The sequence below is a fragment of the Protopterus annectens genome, chromosome 14.part0 (assembly GCF_019279795.1).
Source record: "Protopterus annectens isolate FY-2018-M chromosome 14.part0, PAN1.0, whole genome shotgun sequence".
Lineage (NCBI taxonomy): Eukaryota > Metazoa > Chordata > Ceratodontiformes > Protopteridae > Protopterus > Protopterus annectens.
The window spans coordinates 484,113,931-484,133,138 of record NC_056748.1 but is presented as its reverse complement, the minus strand read 5'-3'; the positions used below and the strand labels follow the sequence as shown (position 1 = coordinate 484,133,138).

Genomic DNA, 19,208 nt, shown 5'->3' with positions numbered 1-19,208 from the left:
AATAAATCTGACCATTCTGTGAAAACTTGACAGCTGAGCTGTACGACTGTATTTACTTGTCTCTGTAATACAAGTTTCAACACTGCAGATGTTACATTTTTGAATCTAATGCTGTCTGTAATTATTCAAGCAGCTTCAGACCGGTCATATTTCTGTTTAAGAGGAGACTACACCATTCTATTTTAACACTAATCCTAACTGTAAGGGTCTGCTACACATTCATTGTTAAGAATTGTTTAGCTTCTGATAAGTATAAATAAACCCATTTAGTTAAGTCGCCAGCCAGCTGCTTAGTTGAAGTAGTAAGTATTCCACGTTTTGTCCATTTGCTCCACATCATGACAGGGAGTGTTATACATTTTGGAGATGTATTCTGGTTTGCGACTTCTGGTTCTCCCTGGGCTCAACCTGAAAAGGTCCATATGAATCTGGATTCTATCTCAATTAACAAAATAATCATCAATTTTCATGATCTTTAACATCCTTACGTGCCATCCTTATTCTTCAAAGAAAAACAAAACAAACAGCTGCTTAATTACTTGAAGGTTGACTTAAAAAAAAAACAGCTTCTTTCTTACTTGCAGGTTAACTTTTTTTTAGAAATGAATTGCAAGTAAACTACTGCGCAACTACAGCGAAGAATCATTTGACTTGCACGCTACAAAACTAGAACCTCCTGGCATTAATCACCCTCAAGTATATCCGGGCTCGTTACTACAAGGGCTGTTGTGTTGACTTACCCTTTAAGGTGTGACGCTATCGCGTTCGCCGACTGCGGTGCGTCGCAACGCCGCCGTGTCTGTTGTGGGACTGCGCGAAGGGGGAAAAAGGGTTAGGGAATTATAATTGCGATGACTTAAGCGGAGGCAAAGGTGAGCAGGGTTCTTTGAATGTGAGAAAAAGAATCACGAAAGGCAAAACATTGGGATGGGTTGCTAGTGGAGCAGAAATTATGCAGGTTGTGCACGCGGAACTGGCGTGGAAATATATGTGAATAAAGAGGTTCTGCATTAAAATCACTTTTTCCCTTTTTTATATACGAGAGTGAACGAAGATGGTTTGTGTGTCTTGTGTTTAAGAACTTAGTTGGAAGGAGGTTCCAGAACGGTTGAGTGTGTTTGCTGCTATGGTTACGCTGTCTTTGTTTAAAGTGTGCGAAGGTAACGAGAATGTGTGGGACACAGTGAGGGAGAACCTCGGGGCAATGAACCGCGGTCTTAACTAATATAAACGGTCTGTCTGCAGCATCTTTTGGGAAATGTTTGTGCAGCAACTGGTTTCAGTGTGCATGGTTTTTCGTAGGTGTTGTTTACTATTGGAACGTTGGAGGGGGACCAGTGCTGCGCTGTCTTCAGAATTCCACGCATTACACATAATAGCGTGTGTTTAATATTGTAAAGGAGTTGTGCAACTCTTATACAAAAGCCTAAAACTGGGGCAGACCATGTATAAGTAGGCATAATTGTAACCTAGTACATGCCATGGTCTGGCTACGCAAAATGTGGGCGTGGTCTGTTTGACATGCCAAAATGGTATTGATGTGAAATGCAAATTACGCATGTTTATTGTTTTCCTGACTTCAGATTTGTCAATGACATCGTGACACTTTCCAATAATGGAATGTCACTTAAAAAAACACAAATTGCATGTGGAGGATTCAGTGAGGCTGATACCCCTCGCAGAAAGTCATTTCCAATACAATGAGCTCTGAGTTCTACTCAAATTTAACGATTTATTCACAATTAGTTTTATTTGCAAAGTGGGTGTGAACAACTTTGTGCTGCAGCAGATAGTCATGACTTTCACAAATAAAATGCTGCTTAAAAATCTAATGGCAGTAAGGAGTCAAACTGATCTGTACTTAAAATTAATACATATACTAATCTACAAACTATATGTGCAGCGCAACAAATTATGCCCAGTCCAAGATAACCTATTAATGGGGCATTTACCCATCAGAAATCTAACTCAAACCTAATAGGTTAAAAGAAAAGATGTTCTTCCCTTTATGTGCCCTCAAAAGGACCATACTTAGTACCTCATTACACCTCTCTCTCTCCAATGTGTCTACTATGCATTTGCACAATTTTATACAAACAAAAAATTTTAATTGTTGACCTATTGAACAATATCAATGTAAAATTGTTACTTAGCTTCTTTTTAATGCAACTTTAACTTTATGCATGTATCCCAACACATGTGAATCGTTTTGCTGTAACTGCTATTATATCAATATTGTTTAAAATGTATTACTGGAGCTTTCCTCCTTGGGTTTCCACTGAAAATGGGCCACAAGCCCAGTTGGACAAACCCGGTTAACAAATGTCAATAAAATAAATACATTTTTTCGACTTTTCCCTGTTAAGGGTCGCCACAGCAGAACTCTGGTCTGCTAATGACTGGCAGTAGATTTTTACGGTGCCGAGGTGCCAGCCCGACACCCAACCTTCAACAAAGGCAAGCCCATTCACGCATGTCTTTCGAACGCCACTTGACCGCGGGGAGGGCATGCAGATTAAACACAGAAGGCGCTCCACCTGAGAATCGAATGGGAGAACCTCTTGCTGCGAGGCGACAATGCTACTGCTGCACCATAGCGGCTTAACTCTGTTTTTCAGTAGAATGGAACAAATTTCCATAAAATAAAAAGCTGTGTTACATTTTGCAGTGCTTAAAATGTTAAGACAAGGAGACAGCTAATTATCTGAAGGACAGGTAGGGTCATACCTCTCAACCTCTTAGTGCAAGAAATCTGGACAAAGCCTGACAAATTTTGGGGACAAGGGCTCAAAAATAGGGACACATTTTAAATACTGCTCTTATAAACTTAGAAAGTTGCTAGAGTGACAAGGGATTGTGGTAACATGCAGTTTCTAAATAATTTGAAGTCAGACTGATATATATGTCATATGGTGACTTTGGTCCTCAAATGGTCCCAGTTATTTGCCAGAAAACCACAGATTTTGTGAAGAACCGACCAAAAATAGGAGGTAAAAATATAGACATTCTGCAAAAGTCTGGACAGTTGCGAGGTATGGATAGGGTCCACCAGGGCCACAATTATAGGATACCCACATCCAATTGTTTACAAGGCATCAGTATTAATTAATAGATAAAAATTATATTCATTCAATGAAACACCACACTGTTTTAACAAGTAGAAACTCACTTAAATGTTATATCACCCAATGTGTGTTTGCGCAGGTAATTCAATAAGTATAAAACCAATCTTCAGATCAAGTTTGCTGCCTTATTGCCCACTGTGTTATAGAGACAAAACAGAAGCAAGAAAAGGTTCAAATCAGGAACATAAAAGTTCCAAAAGCACCCAAAAGATCCTTCTAGGAGGGAAAGGGGCGGGGGACGGTTGGAAGGGAAGGTGAGGAAGAATGAAAAATGGGCAATACAGATGCCAAGTTATGGTAAGTACATAACTTGTAAATCTGATGTTGTCCTTTTCATTCTTCCTTATGAATGGGGCAGAGTCCCCAGCTATGTAACTGTGGGGACGCCCTCAAGGAACGACATGCCGTAGCTATGTCAAACCAAAGGAAGCTCTGCTTCTGGAGACAGTGTCTGATTTGTAATGTGTAGCAAAGGTACGAATCTTTGACCAAGTGGCTGCAATGCAGATGTCATAAGTGGAGGTTCTTAAATAAAAAGCAGATGAAGTAGCCATAGATCTAGCACAAAGAAGGATTAAACATCAGCACCACCTCACTCAAACCTTGGCTTGAGGTAAACCACATTAGCAAAAACCTGCACTGCTGAGGACTGCAGGAACCACAGGGAGATGTCCATATAATTAGAAATTTATTAACACCAGCAACAGAAGTAAAAGTAAAGAGCAGCTAGGTGGTAAATAGAAATAAGACCTAGAACTAACAAATGTGTTTTAAATGAATGTAGAGCTTGAAGGCTTTTGTTTTTGCATTCTGTCTTATGTACTGTTATTTTACTTCTTGAATATGTATGCTGTTAAAATTGAGATTTACTGTTTTTTATTGCAGCGTAGTTATTTGTGTAAATAAGTTTTTAGGTTGTATATATTATGTCACTTTTGTATTTTTTACCTCTTGTTGTGTATATTAATACCTGTCCCCTTAGACTTGGATAAAGTAGAAGGTAGGGTGATATACTGACTTTCTGAAGTAGATGGTAGATGTTTCTCCAATTTCAGCATACTTTCTAAAGTTTTGACTTTTGTTTATAATTGGATGTTTTTTAAATTGGTATCATTACGTTTATTGTTTGAGTTTTGTATTTAAGGGTTGGTTTGAATGGATTTTTCGTCTGATGAAGTCCTTTATTTTGGACAAAAAAATGCAGTGATTTAATTAAAGCATTTATTTACTTCTGTTGTTGGTGTTAAAGTTCTAATTATACAGACATCTCCTTGTGGTTCCTGGAGTCCTCAGCAGTGCCATTTTTTGTTGTTGTGGTCAAGCCAGATCTAGTGGGACGATGAGGCAACTGCATACTTTTTTGCGAATAAGTCAGTAAGATACAATCAGTAATCCATTTGGCCAGAGTAATTTTGGATACTGCCTGACTGAAGTGTTTAGGGGAAAAGGATACAAACAGCTGATCAGACTTCTTGTACTGTTTTGTCCTGTGATGATAAAAATGTAATTGCCTATGGACATCAAGAAGGTGCAGTATACATTCGCCCTTATTAGTAAAGTTTGGAAAGAAAACTGGTAGTTGTATGGACTGGTCACTGTTAGTCACCATGGCTACTTTAGGCAAAAAGGAAGGGTTGGTTCATAGAGACACCCTATCCTTATGGAATATAATGTAAGGAGGCCTAGCTAATAAGGCCTGGACTTTAGAAACTCTTTTTGCTGAAGTGCTAGCAACTAAAAAGATTGTTTTCCAAGAAAAACTTCATGTTGCATTTGTCTGCCAGTTCATAGGATTTTTAAGTTAACCCCTGAAGGACCACCATCAAATCCCTAGGATGAGAGGGATCCTTTATTGGAGATCTAAGGAGGAAAATTTCCTACATGAAAGCTTTACATAATTTGGAAGATGGCAGAGAGATTTATCTTCAGCACAGAAGTTGGACATGGCTGCTAACTGAATTTTAATAGTAGAAAAACTATCAGCTTCCTTAAAAAGACTAGTGCGATAAAGACTAATGTCCAAAGTAAGTGCTGAAAAGGGGTCAATATTCTGCTAGGAAGCCCATATGGAGAATCTTTTCCATTTGTTTCTGTAAACTTTCTTGGTGGAGACCAAGATAATGTCAAGAACTGGGGAAGCAAGCCTGGCCTGTCTTAATGTCACTGGAAGTGGAGAAACCTTGCAGTTAGCTTGACGGTGTGGAGATTGGGATGTTGAATTTCTGATGAACGAGATGAGAGATCCTGAGTGGGCTCCAGTATGCATGCAGGATATTTCATGCGAGACCAGAGGAAGGGGAACAATACCTCTCAATTGTAGAAGGGGGCAATGAGGATTACTGAGCTCTACAGCCTGCTTTCTTTCTGAAGAAGCATCAGGATCAGCGGAAGGGGGGGGTAGGCATAGAGGAGACCGTGGGCCAATCATGAATCAGTGCATCACTCAGTGACTCCCCAGGAGGGGGGATCAGAGCAAAGTACTTGCTGCACTTGTTGAGAGGAGAGGTAGACAGGTCACAGCAAGGCTGGTACCAGCAGCTGAAGATCATATTCACTACTGGTTTACTGAGGGACCACACTGTGAGGAATCAGAATGGACCTGCCGAGTCTGTCTGCCAGTGCGTTGGTTTTCCCCGGTATGTGCTTTGCAGTAAGAAAGCGGTCTGAAGAGATCGCCCATTCTCCAACTCTCATGGCCTCTCTGCACAATGGGTAGGAATGGGTCCCTCCTTGTTTGTTGATGAACCAGATACTGACATGTCCATATGGACTGTAGTACTCCCTAGAGGGAGAACATCCTGAAAGGCTTGCAACATTAGGACTGCTTTCATCTCTGAGACATTGATAAACAGCTTGGTGTCTGAGGGGGACCACGTGCCTTGGACCATCTTTCCCATGAAATGCCCACCCCACCCCAGGTGAGAAGCATCCGTGGTCATTGTGGCTATTGGGAGAGGAAGAGAAAATGGTCTGCCCTGTAAGAGGTCGTCTGACTGGACCCACCACCGAACATGATGTTTGCAAATTGGAGTGAGTTTTATGGGAAATGATAGAGGCTGGTAAAGAATGGACTACTGAAACACCAGTGTCCACTGAAGGATTCTTATAAAGAATCTTGAAGAGGAACTAGAATAGCAGCTGATATTGACCCAAGAGCTCGTAACACTAGTTTTGCTGGAGGGGGCGGATGAGACAGTATGTTCTGCACCTGATTTCTCAATGATGTGTTGCGATGAAGAGGTAATGATGCCACTTGAGTCGTAGTATCCAGTTGAGTTCCTGTAAATTACAAAATCTGTACAGGAGTCCACTTCGATTTGGCAAGGTTTACTGTAATGCCTAGGGAGTTGGACATCTGGCTTGTAGCAGTTCATGTCTGCTTGCGGTGGTGAGCCAATCGTAGAGATAGGAACGCCTGAAACCCTTTGAGTGTCAAGTAAACTGCCACAACTACCATGACTTTGGTGAACACCCTGGGGGTTGTGGTGTGTCTAAAGGGCAATGCTTTGAATTGGTAGTGATTGGCTCCCAGCTGAAAGCGCGGGTGTCTCCTAGAGCCCCTGTCTATTTTGATGTGATGTTATGCATCCTGCAAAACAAAAACAAAATGACCACCAAGGCTAAGGCTTCCAGTTCTAATGGAACAAAGGCAACAATGTAAAAAGCATACAGAAGGATAAGCGCTTTCACGTAGTTGACTATGCTTCATCAGATCCTGATGCATGTTATGCATCCTGGAGGTCTACAGACCACAACCAATCATCCTCGTGCAGAAGAGGCAGGATTAACTGAACCTTAACCATTCGGAAGTTTGACTTCTTTACATACTGATTCAAACGGCTTAGATCCAAAGTTGGTCTCAGGTCCCCTGTTTTCTTTGGCACTAAAAAGCAGCAGGAGTAAGTTCCAAATCCTGTCTGTTGGGGTGGGACCTCCTGGGTGACTTTTTTTGTAGCAGCTTTTGGATATCTTGAGCTGCGAATTCCCTCTGACTGGGTGGAACGTCAGGGAGTCTCTTTCTTTGGACAGGAGATGGAGGGGGAAAAGGATGTTTAGTAACCTCTGGATATGATTCTTAGCACCCATGCATTTTTTGAGATATTTGTTTAAATGCACGCAATGTTTCAGGAGTGATAAGGCCTGTCAGGAGGAGTTTCTGAAGCCCTGGGTTTGCGGACTCTCCTCTGCCTTTGGGGCAATGTCTGCCATTGAAATCATCTCTGTCTGTGGAGGCCATATCGCCGCGCGAGTCCTGAAAGGGTCCCTGAGATGTCTAGAACCGCATTTTCTTACCAGCTTGTTGGTTCCTAGAAAATGACCGTTGAATAGAAAACTTGATTCCAATGGCAGACAGAGTCTTTCCCTGTTGATTGCTGCTGGTGAGCATGTCTTTCACTGACAGCCCAAACAAGGAGGAGTCAAAGGGGGCATCAACAAAAGACACCTTGAATGGTTCCAAAGTCACATAGCCTCATCCAGGCATATCTCCAAACAGCTGTGCTAAACTTGCTCGTGAGGAACCCTCCACTGTATGGGAGATCAGCCTCATTGATGAATTGGCAATACAAGAAAGAGCAGCCAGTTGAGGAGAAACCTTCTTGAGATCCTCTGCAAACAGACTCAGTGACAGAGTTTGAAAGCATCTTTATCAAATCTCTCTACAAGCCAGTAAAATGTCCCAGGTAATTTAATGACCTCAGCTAATGTGGCTAAGGTGTATATGTGCCTTCCAGATCTGATCATCTCTCTGGACTCCCTGTTTGGATGGACAGAGGAGCTTTGCTTGGCTAGCTCCTTCTTAGTGGCTGCCATCACAACTATGGCATCAGTGGGAATTCCCTTGCTCCGGTGGGTGTAAAGGAGGAACTAAGAATTTATTCGAGCACTTGGGGATGGGCTCGACAGTGTCCTGTTCTTTCCAAGTTCAGCAGGAAACAAGATCAATCTGTTCATCTGCCAGGATGGCCACCCAAGACATAGATGGGTCAACCCCGAAAGGCTCCAAGAACACCAGTTCCTCAGGAGGAAGAGCTTGGTCCACCACCAACTACCAGCCACCTTTCTGTTTGTGGATTTCTGTGATGTCCCCAAAGGAGCTATCATCCAGTAGCAATCGGGGGGGCCTCCATCAAAATTGGTTCCTTCTGTGAGAGATACCATGGGGGAGTCTGTGTGCCTCCTCTTACATGTTTTCTTCCGAGGTACCTCTTCCATGGGGTGTTCGGGGAGGTGTGTAATGAAGGAGGGAATCCCTCTGGGGAATGAGTGTGGTGGCTTCCTGGAGTTGGCTGACCTTGAGGAGCAGGAATGATGGGATTAGAGCTTGGACATGATGAGGGACGAGGGGTAGGATCCAGGATATGAGGGGACGGCTCTCTATGGAAAGAAAAGGCCCTTTCTACTACTTGAAAGGCTGATGAACACGGGAACCCCCCCCTCCTCAGAGCAGAGGACTAGAGGCAAGTGCCAACCCCGGATCCAAGCCCTCCAGAGAGAATCGGACCAGAGCTGTCAAGTGCCAAGGATGAAGGATGGATCAAACAGAATAGGAGCCGAACTCCACCCCTCTGACCTGGTGCTGACCTGAATGGCAGCAGGGCCGATCAAGCTCCATCAAGGCCTGGATGCAGGCCTAGATTGTTTCTTTAGAGTTTCAAGTAATTGTGAGGGCAAGGCCGGAGAAACTGGTCTCAATATAAACTCCGATGACCAGATCCTAGCTGTCTGATCTGAAGGTCTGGGATCAGAGTATGATGACGATGGTACAATGAGAGCTGGTGATAGTAATCATGCCTATTGGATCCAAAGTCTTCCTCTATTTTTCAGGAGGCTGTGAGGAGACCCTCAACGGACTTCTGAAGGGCTCTTTTCTTAGATTTGCCAGATCCTTGAAGAGTTTTAGAGGGGGGTTTGAGCACCTGAAGAAGAATCTGGAAGCAAACCTTTTAGTAGAAGTTTGTTGCACCGGTCGGGAAGGGCTTTGTGGTTAAATGAGGTGCATATCTCACAGCTGGAGTTGAGATGCTCATTACCCAGGTAAGACGCACTACTTGTGGGTATCAAAACTGGGGATCTTATGCCCACATGAAGTGCATTTGTTAAAACCAGTGGGATTCTCTCTCTCAGACATTATGCTCACCTCCAATAACAAGAACTCCTAGGGCCATTAGCATAGACCATAACATGGTGTGCCTCGTGTTAGGGTTTTAACAGTCTGTTTTGGGTTTTTTTTTTTTTTAATTTCTTTACTTGTTTTGGAAACTAGTTGCCTATTGTGGAACTCTTATTCTCTTAACTAGAGAAATGTTCTTTATTTATCTGTAAATGCGTATTGATCTGTTAAAAATGGAGGGAATGAGGTATATGTATAGATATCTGTATAGTGTTGCATGATATTGTGGGAATATTACTGTGTGGTCTGATTGTACTTACGGATTATAGAAATTTCAATGTAATTAAGTTTAGAGACCATTGCTAGTACCCACCCTTGTGATATACTTCCTGCTTCCTGAGGAGCAAAACTGATCAGAGCAGGAATGAATTTGTAGATATCAGTTTTGTTGTCAAAGTTTGTCTTGAGAGATTTGAAGGGGTCAATTCTGTTTTACATGTAATAGCAGTAAGCCCAAGAGAGTGTGTTGGGCAATATATTTCTCTTTGTTATGTTGTTTGTAGTTTGGTGGAGATCTAAATCTTTAAAGTGTTTGGAACCATTTGACTTGTAAAGGTTTGAGATCTAGGAGTGTTGGTCCATTAATGGCACATATTGTAATTAAGAGACTGTGTGTAGAGTGAGGGTTTCAAGCATATTTTCATAGCTAAGGGTCTTTAGACAAGTAATCTTGTTAGTTGGGAGCCTCTAGGACCTTTCAAACGACATGCAGTATTTGGATAGGTACATGCAGAATGGGGCATTTTTACTCTGTAATTGGTCAGATTGGATCAGAGTGTAGAGAAATAATGACTTCTTTTGACTTAAACTTTAGACTTAGTCTTCCTCTCTCTCTCTCTGTTATGACTTATGAGTCGTAGCAGAGTCCTGGAGTGACGCTGTGGACAGCTACTGCTGTTTGCAGGGCTTACAAGGCAAAGAGGAGGAATCAGAAATAGTTTGCTATGCATAGATAGGATTCATTCTCTACTGATTCTAGATGGTGGTCAAAAGAGAGGGAGTTGCTGACCAAGGTGCAAAGATTCCTTGACTATCCTGTAAGATTTGAATTTGGTATTAGCTGTACTATAAACTTTAGATGAGTGTTGTGACAGTACTGTTTTTTTTTTTCCTATATGCCTTTGGTTCCTTGGATTAGTTCTTGTTCTAGTGATTTAGTACTGGGGGTGTTAGATCAGTAATACCTAGCTTTCACTTGGGATTGAGTTTACAGTGAGTTAGAGAAGTATGTGCCACAAGGGTGTGGTCCCATTGATGAACTCTGGGGTAGGGAAGATGGTCTTCAAGCGGCAATCCAAACTTTTTCTTGGCCTCATCACAGTCTAGTACCTTTCCTCTTTAGTAATTTGCTCCAAATACCATGGCTCCTTTCCTGTTTTTTTTTTTTTTTTTTTCAGTTTGTCTGTTTTCTGTATTTGTACTTGCAGGCATCCCTATTGGCAAAATCTCCTTTCTCCATTCCTGTGTTGTTTAGTCCTTAGAATACTTTCTGCATTTTTAAGAATGCAGTACTTTGCACGATTGTTATTTTCCTTAAGGATCTGCATCCAAGGTCACACAGGCAAGCCAAACCAATCAGTAAAAACTAAAAGAAAAATCTGGCCAAGCTAGATTTTCCACTGTGGTGATTCCTTACCTCTTGTATTAAAGTTATGTGGGCTATATGCAAATAACCCCTTAAGGACATCAGGTGTTTCATCTATATGGCAGTTCTGAATGCCCATGACATTTTGACCTTGTTGCTCATTGCTTTAGTTTGTTAGTTGAGATATTTTGCAGACACCATAATGGTTATGCTGGGTACGATAACCCTGTGTTTCATAAGGTTTGCCAAACAGTCCACTTATGCTGTACTGATGAGGCCATAAGAAGGCTGAAACATGTATGTCCACAGCTAGTGGCATTTGGCTTTATTGGTATGAGTTTGTCCATAACAGACTTCAAAAAAAAAAAAGCCATGGGTATTCAGAACTGCCATATAGCCGAAACACCGGATGTCCTCAAGGGGTCATTTGCATATATCCCATGTTACCACTGATAAAAGAAGTATTAAGGAATCTCACAGTGGAAAATCTAGCTTGGCTAGATTTTTCTTTTATGTCTTTCAATTCTGGTAAAACCTTTGACATTCTTTTACCTACTATAAACTAACACTTTCATGGCTTAAAACTGAAATGGATCTACATGAAGCTGGGTCTGATGGCTCTTTCCCCTTTTGGGTAATACAGCTGCCACATCTTTCCTTCAAGATGCTTGTGCTTCCTATTGCTTTAATTTACTATTAAACAAAATTTTCAAGATCATTAAGATTCAGAGTGTTCACTGTAATTATCTGGATGTAAAGGCTGGCATTCCTCGGGGATATGTGTTAGGCTCTCTACCTTGTTCAATCTGGTGTATCAACATTTACTAAGAACAAAAAATACTGAGTATCAAAGTACGCTGATGAGCTAAATGAATATATAAACTTAGCTAGCAACTGGGTAAAGACTGTAGTATTATCATTTAGTACAGACAAGTACTAAGTTATGTATTTTTCAAATAAAATTATTTAACAGCTGGCTTACTTAATAGTTTCTCAAGTGGAGGATGTCTAGGAATATAAAGACTTAGGAATGTTGATAATTTCATAATTTTCATTTAAAGCTCATTCTGAGCTCATAGTAGCCAGAGCTACTAACTATATGGGCTATTTAAGAAAACTAACAACAAGGGATGAAAATATATTACTGCTAGTGTTCAAAACACATCAAATTTCTCTTGGAATATAATAATTCCTTCTGTCTCTATACAACAGGACAGCTGAGAAGGCCTGAGGGAGTTCAGAGGAAACTTACAAAAAAAAATTACAAAGGTGAAGAACGTGGGACATGGATCACAATGTAAAACATTAAAATTATTTGGTGTCTTTTATAGGTATATTCAGGCTAAATTAATGCTAGCACACACAATTTTTTTATGATCCAGTTCTGCAGAGATGAATACCTCTATTAAAATGCATAAGCATAACAATATGTAGTTTATAATGAAAGTGGACAATTCTGCAATGAGGTCTTAGTATATTTCTGTTAAAATTACAAAACTATGTTTAACATTAAATAAGATCTCATTCCAGTCTAAGAACTTGGAAACTTTTAAGAAAAATGTAGATACATAGGCTGGTAGAAAGGCCTACATGCCATATCTGGAAGAATCAGAATTTCTTGATGGCTAATCGGCATAAAATGCCATCTTTGAACTTACGAACTTTATTACTTTCTTCCTAACTTTCACAGGAATGTCATCTGTTCCTGGAGATTTCCTTGCAGAGTGATTATACATCACCATTTTTATCTCATCTCCTCATATCTTAACTGTTAGTTGTTGAACCTCATCTTCCTCTAACCTTACCATAACCAAGTCTTCCATAAATATTTCCATTTGTTCTCTTTCTTGGTTTCCACATTTCTCTGCTTTATACAAATTTTAATAGAATTTCTGAAATATCTCTAGGATTTCTGGTTATTTCTGTTGTCATATGCTCTCTAAGTTTAGTAACAACATTTTCTACTTTTGTTACCTAATGTGTTGTGCTAAATATTTGTTCCTGTGCTCTGGAGTTGTTATAAAAAAATAGTAGCTTAACAGCAGTCTTTCTAAACTCATGGATATTATCCAAATACTCCCTTATTTTCTTTTCAGCATTCTGCAGTTGCTTGTCTTCTTGTTCTGGGAGATTCCCCTTATTTTGCATACTTCCACCTTTGTTACGGCTCTAATAAAATAATTCATATTACTTCTCAACCATCTCTCTCTCTCTTATTTCTACTGTATTTTAAACTCCATTTTAGTTTTATCTCACTCACTAGCTAACCTTTCTGAAGAAATTTCTATCTTCCCCAATATCTGTCAAATACTTGTCACTGCCAATTCCCTAAATTCATCTGTTTTAAACAGGTAGGTGAGAAAGGGCCAATGTGTAATTTTTACTTCATTACCCATGATCTGAAATGGTTATTGCATGTGTTTTGAAGCTTTCAATTAAATGCACATGCTCCTGTAAAATATAATTTCAGTCTAGTCTAGTTATTGTACCTTCGGAAGTAATATGTAAATTGAGTTTCTACTACTAAATTTATATCGTCCATAGCAAATATTTTCACAAATCTCTTCAGAAATCTACTGCCTTTTGCTGTATTTTTCCTTAGATATCCCTAATACATCCTCACTATTGCAAATTGATTCCAGTCTCCACCTAGAAGTAATTTTCCCTGCTTAAGGCTGATTTCTACTAAAATTTTCTTAAGCACCATAACAGCAGTTTTGGGAGGAATATAAATAAAAGCCAGCATAATCTTCCTATCTTGACAATAACCCTGTACTATTACAAATCTACCAGTAATGTTTTCCCCACTTCTGTCACGGTTGGAGGCCCTCCAGCAATTAGTGTTTTAACTTCCTTTTTCCTTTGTCCATGATATTCTGTGGAATATCCATCCTGAAATCCTTTGTCAAATTCAGACGCTCATTTCTTTCAAAATGTGTCCCTTGTAGCATTGCTGTTTGCACTTTGCATTTCTTAATACTCTTTTTTTTTCTTTTTGTCTATACCTGTAAGACCATTTATGTTCAAAGAAAATATGAACACAGTAGCCATTATGATAAAAAGCTGTTATTCCCACCTATTATACATGACAGTTTTTTTTTATCTGTATTTCCAACTTTTGTCTTGCAACCACATACTAAAGTTGGTAGGGTGATCTTTTATACAGCTGTTCCTTCTCATATCAGTTTGAGTCTGTCACATTTTGAGACTTTTTGCTTTAGTGAAAGCCAAACAAAACAAAAAAAAATCTAAATACATTTTAAAAACAACTTCATCCCTATTAACTTAGAACAAACATACAAAACTATGTACATTTCCATCAAATGAATTGCAGCCTTCTAGATAGGAACAATTTCCCCAAACTGACAGCTGCATCCACAGGTATTATCTAATCTAAAATTGAGGTTAGCTATGCTAAGGTACATGTTACAGTCTGTGTTCCGACTTACACTGATTGCTGTGTGTTATTTTTATTGTCTCTTTTCCTCTACCAAAAGTGAAAAACAGCTTGTATTATTTCAGAAAGCATCAGGGGAAATTCTTAAAGGTTAAAATGTGTACAGTTCAAGGTAACATTTCTGAATTCAAGAACAGCCCTACCACAGTGCTTTTGCTGTCTGTTCATTCAGAAAAGTGTACACATTCTGGTAACTGTTATGAAGCCCTCTGTTAACCTTTAACCTAAAGAAAAAGTGCACTGGCTGCCTTTAAATAAAACTAGATTGTACACTGTTCTGTTAAATGCATTAAAGTACGGCTTCTGGGGAGGCTACTAACTCTTATTCAGTTCCCACAATTTAAAAGTTTACTTTTCATTGAACTGCTTGGCATTCTAGCTTTAAATTTTGCATTGAACTCAACAAAAAAAGCCAAGAACTCTTAAGATTGTTCACACTTCTGAACAATTTGTCTCCTTGTAAAATTATCAGTGAGAAAAAAGAACAGTGAACAACTTTGCAGATGCATGAAGGAATCTTTGTAAATTTCCCACAGAACACAATGCACAGAATTCCCCAGACCAATGCCTTTAGCTACAGCCTTCTCATCTCCAGTGAGATTATTTGCTAATGGAGAAAACAAGCTAATATCTCTGTAGATGGAAGAAATTCATTATTTTTTCATGCTTTACACCATTTTGTCTTATTCTTCAAAGTTATTGCTCATAAAAAACTTGTTTATAGCTTAAGCATAGGACATTAATCTAGACAGCAATCCTTGTAAAAACAAGAGAAATTATCTTAATTCTACATATAATCAGTACACTTTTAAACCCCATGCCAGCAGCCCAAGATCACAGCATTTTGTCAACTTAAACTTTCCTCTGTGCAGCCTTTCTTGCCTTATTAAAGTGAAAAGTTTATATTTCTTGCAACTAATAAAAAGTACTTACTTAATAACGTTAACATACAAAACAGTAATCAAAAAGACCTCCATTTTAAAATGCCCATGCCTGTACACTATACAAAAATTCTTTACGGGAACAAAACTTGTTCTACTTACAGCTGCTACTTTTTTTTCTTTAATGTCCTTCTAAGCATTAATGACAACAAGTGGGGCATATTGCTTTACAATCCACCCATAAGTTTAAAAAGTCAACATAAATTCAGTCTTTTACAACCATTTTTACTTGCATAGCTGTATTTCATAAACATGGTTGATGTTTTGCAGCGTCTTTTATTCACTAATTTCGGTGAGACTGGTTTCTTTCCTGATCATCTCCATCTCTGAACACCAGATTGTGGTTCATGTCCAGTGTACTCCTGATTGTTCTAGTCACCTCCTTTGCTTTTTTTTCTGTCTGTCCAATGTTTTCCTTTGGCACTTTGGAGAAGGTTTTACTGGTAAAGTTTCTCTACAACTTTTGTCAGGAGAATGGATGTAGAGTCTGCTTTTCTTGGCTAGCTCATTTTTTCTGACTAAACTATTTCCTCCTTAGTCTTTTTTGCATTCAAAAATGCCTTTGGTTATTCAGAAAAAATATTCCGAAGACAGATGGATACAGCAACTACAATCTCACACCTGCATCTTGACCTTTCCTGATTGCTGTGATAAATTTATTTCTGTTTTGCATGGTTTATAGTGAATAGCTATTTTACAGAAATGCTCTGCTATCTCCATTTATTTAATTCTTTGTCTTTCTGCCACAGTTTAATAGGCTCATAGGAAGTTACTAGGCTAATGGCCCGAGGGCCCTTTGTTCCTTTCACTCAGTCTAATTCACTACCTGCAGCCCCTGTCCAAGAGGGGCATGGGTGAAACCCCTGGGGTGAATTTGCAGTTACCCATTCAATCATCCAAATTGCTTTTAAATATGGTCAACAAGGGGCTCTGACTTGAATGGGGAGCTTCTTGTAGAGAAGTGGTAACATCTGTGAGACACACCTGTCTCTCCAGCAAGTCCTGTTGATCTTGTATACTAGGTTTAGGTCCCAAGAGTGAGTGCATCATGTGCCATTTGACTTATGAATGTACAGCATTTTCATTACAGCAAAATCTGAGACTGCCTTATATGGGAGGCACAGGTCGCCTTGGAAAAGTCTATACAACACAGAGTAGAGACAGTGACTTCACTCTATCCACATATGACATGTGCTGATGGCCCTTCATTTTCTTTAAGAAACCTCTGTGGTCTCTCCAATTGCCTGGCGAGGTACATCCCAAAGGGAGCATTGTACTGTATTATTGGCTTGATGAGGGAAGAGAACAGGGGGATAATAACCTCTTGTTCTTGAAGCAGTGCCCTTACTTATGAGTTGTGCAAAGTAGAATGCCCTTCCTACCACTGAGGAGACATGGTAGTCATAGGACAGGTTGCTGCTAACCTGTGTACCCAAATTTGTCACCACTGTTTGAGTGCTTAGGGTGTTGTTGTTAATGTGGTAATCTGCAGGAACATCTCATTTGCTGAAGGGGAGGATAATACATTTTTTAGTGTTAAGTTTTAGCCCATGACTCTGGCACCAGTCATTGGTCTGAGCAAGTCCATCTTGTAGTATGCAGACATCACTTGAGTACTCAATGAGTGCTCCAAGTTTGTAGTCATCAGCAAACTTAGTGAGCCACAAACTTTTTGTTTTAGCATGTATTTTTGAGAAGTAAATTCCAAGCCAAAGGGCTAGCACCGAGCCCTGTGGAACAACACTGGTTACGGGTCTGCTGTTGAGATAGATCACATGCAGTGAAAATAGGTGACTCAATCAGTGAATCAGTTTGCAATCCACCTGACTGTATATGGGTTTATCCCCAGCTGAGTGAGTTTATCAATGATGCCTGAGTGGGGGATAGTGTCAAAGGCCTTCAACCAGGTCCACTGCCTTCGTCCAGGGCTTTGGTGACCATCTTGAAGAAGTCCACCAAGTTTAAGAACAAAGCCAAACTGAGTGAGATCTATCATTTGGAGGTCTCCAATGTCTTTGTTGATAAGGTCCATGATTTTCTCCATGGCCTTACAGATAAGGCTGGTCAGGCTTATATATCTTTAGTTCCCTGGGTCAGTGGATGCGCCCCTTTTGTGCAAAGGAATGATGGTAGCTGTTTTCCATTCAGCAGGGACAAAGGCCTGTGCTTAAGCTGCAGTTAAAAAAAGGGTACTCAGTGGTGCTGCTAATTCCTGTTTTGATCCATTAAGAATGCACCCTGGGATGTTGTCCGGTCCCATACATGCTGTGTTTTGGGCTTTGGAGAGAGCTTCGTCAACATCTTTCCTTTGGTGTGATTGTTATCTTTACGGATATAGATCTTGGCTGCTTTGTCACAGCCAGAAGTGGAACCAGCATGGGATATGCCCTTTCAATTAACAAATCCTGCTGTGGAACACCAGTCCAGTTGCTTACTTGTGCTATCATAAAATTAATGTAGTTTGCTTCTTCCATTTTCTCTGGTACTGCAGAAAATCTTTATCTGCTTGATGTCTTTCCTAACACTGTTTTTTGAAACAGCTGTTCTTGAGAAGCTTCATACTCAGCCAGCTTTTTCTTCATTTTACTTCTGATTTTTGCAGCTTTATCAGTTCATCTGAATAGCTAGTTAAAGCTATTCAGCTTCTTAAAGCTTCTATTTTTTCAGACATTTGTTACCTGAGATGGTATCTCTCTTCAATGTTTCATTTATTTTTATCACCTCAAAGTACATTTGATTTATTTTTCTCCTGTAAATTACTGGCTGAAGCTGAACTACTTTTTTGCTGAACAGCTGTGGGATTCTTCCCAGCTAGTGTTTTCTTTTTACCTTTTCTGGTTGACTTTTTTTATATTTTCCAAATTTCTTATTTGCTGGCATCCAAGTGGTGAACTTACTAGCCAGTAAGTGAATTTTACTCAAAGTGACAATTACAGTGGCCATTTTTTCACAGTTTCTTTTTTCACACTAGGAGAATTGAAATAAGCTGTTGAGCTGTGTGGAGCCATCTTGGAAAGTCCTATGACCAATTGTTTTTGTCAGCAAATTCTTTGAACTACCTCTTACCCTGCACCAAGTAATTACCTTGCCAACAGATTCCTGAGCCACCCCTTTACACCAGCATAAAGTGGCATAATGAGTGGCATAGCTTCTCACAGCAGGAGGTTCCCTGGTTTGATTCTCAGCTGGGGCGCCTTCTCTGTGGAGTCTGCATGTCCATCCTGTGCTTCCCTGGCTTTTCTCCAGATGCTCCGCTTTTGTTTCACATTCCAAAGACATACAGTGGTGGATTGGACACCCTATATTGGCCATAGGTGGGTGGGTGTGTGTGTGGTATGAAAGATCAACTTTGGCAGGGTACACCTGCTAGTGTGAACATTGGCTGTAGATGATGGTCACAGCTGATGTGACACCCTGACTCCATCTCTAATAATAGGAAAAGGGGGTTATGAATGCATGGATTCACTGTCAAAATCAGAAAGAACAAAATGTCTTTAAATGATGCTTTAAAAAGAGCAGATGGACTAAAATCCATAGTTCCTCACATTTATGCAAAAATGAAATTCTCATGCATTTCCACCACCTTTACAGCCTGTGCCTATCCAAAAATGGGTCTATATTATTTCCTCGAAGAGACGTTCCATCGAATCCCTCTTCATAGACTCTTAAACCGCAAACTGTGAAAACAGCGAACGGCCACATTAGCGATTTCTTTCCCTGGGAAAGAAATCACTTGGCCATCCTCATCAGTTTGCCGTTTTCCCCGCTGTAGTGTGATTTCAGAGTTGGTATATTTAGTTGGGGGGAGCACAGACCTCCACTTTGTAATGTTTGTGGTTATGTGCTGGTATTTGTAGGGCAAGCGATTTTTTTCCCAGGGAAAGAAATCATTGATGATGACGTTCGGTGTTTTCAAAGTTCGCAGTTT

General features: G+C 40.0%; 1 protein-coding gene across 1 annotated transcript in view; it reads left to right on the top strand.

Annotated features, from left to right (window-relative positions):
• The first annotated feature begins 769 nt into the window (after positions 1–769).
• The window catches only part of ZBTB12 (zinc finger and BTB domain containing 12), a 78,839-nt gene continuing 60,400 nt past the window's right edge, over positions 770–19,208 (top strand). The window contains exon 1 of the mRNA XM_044056241.1: positions 770–872. The gene's annotated coding sequence lies outside the window, so the exon portion shown is untranslated. The remainder of the gene's footprint in view (positions 873–19,208) is intronic.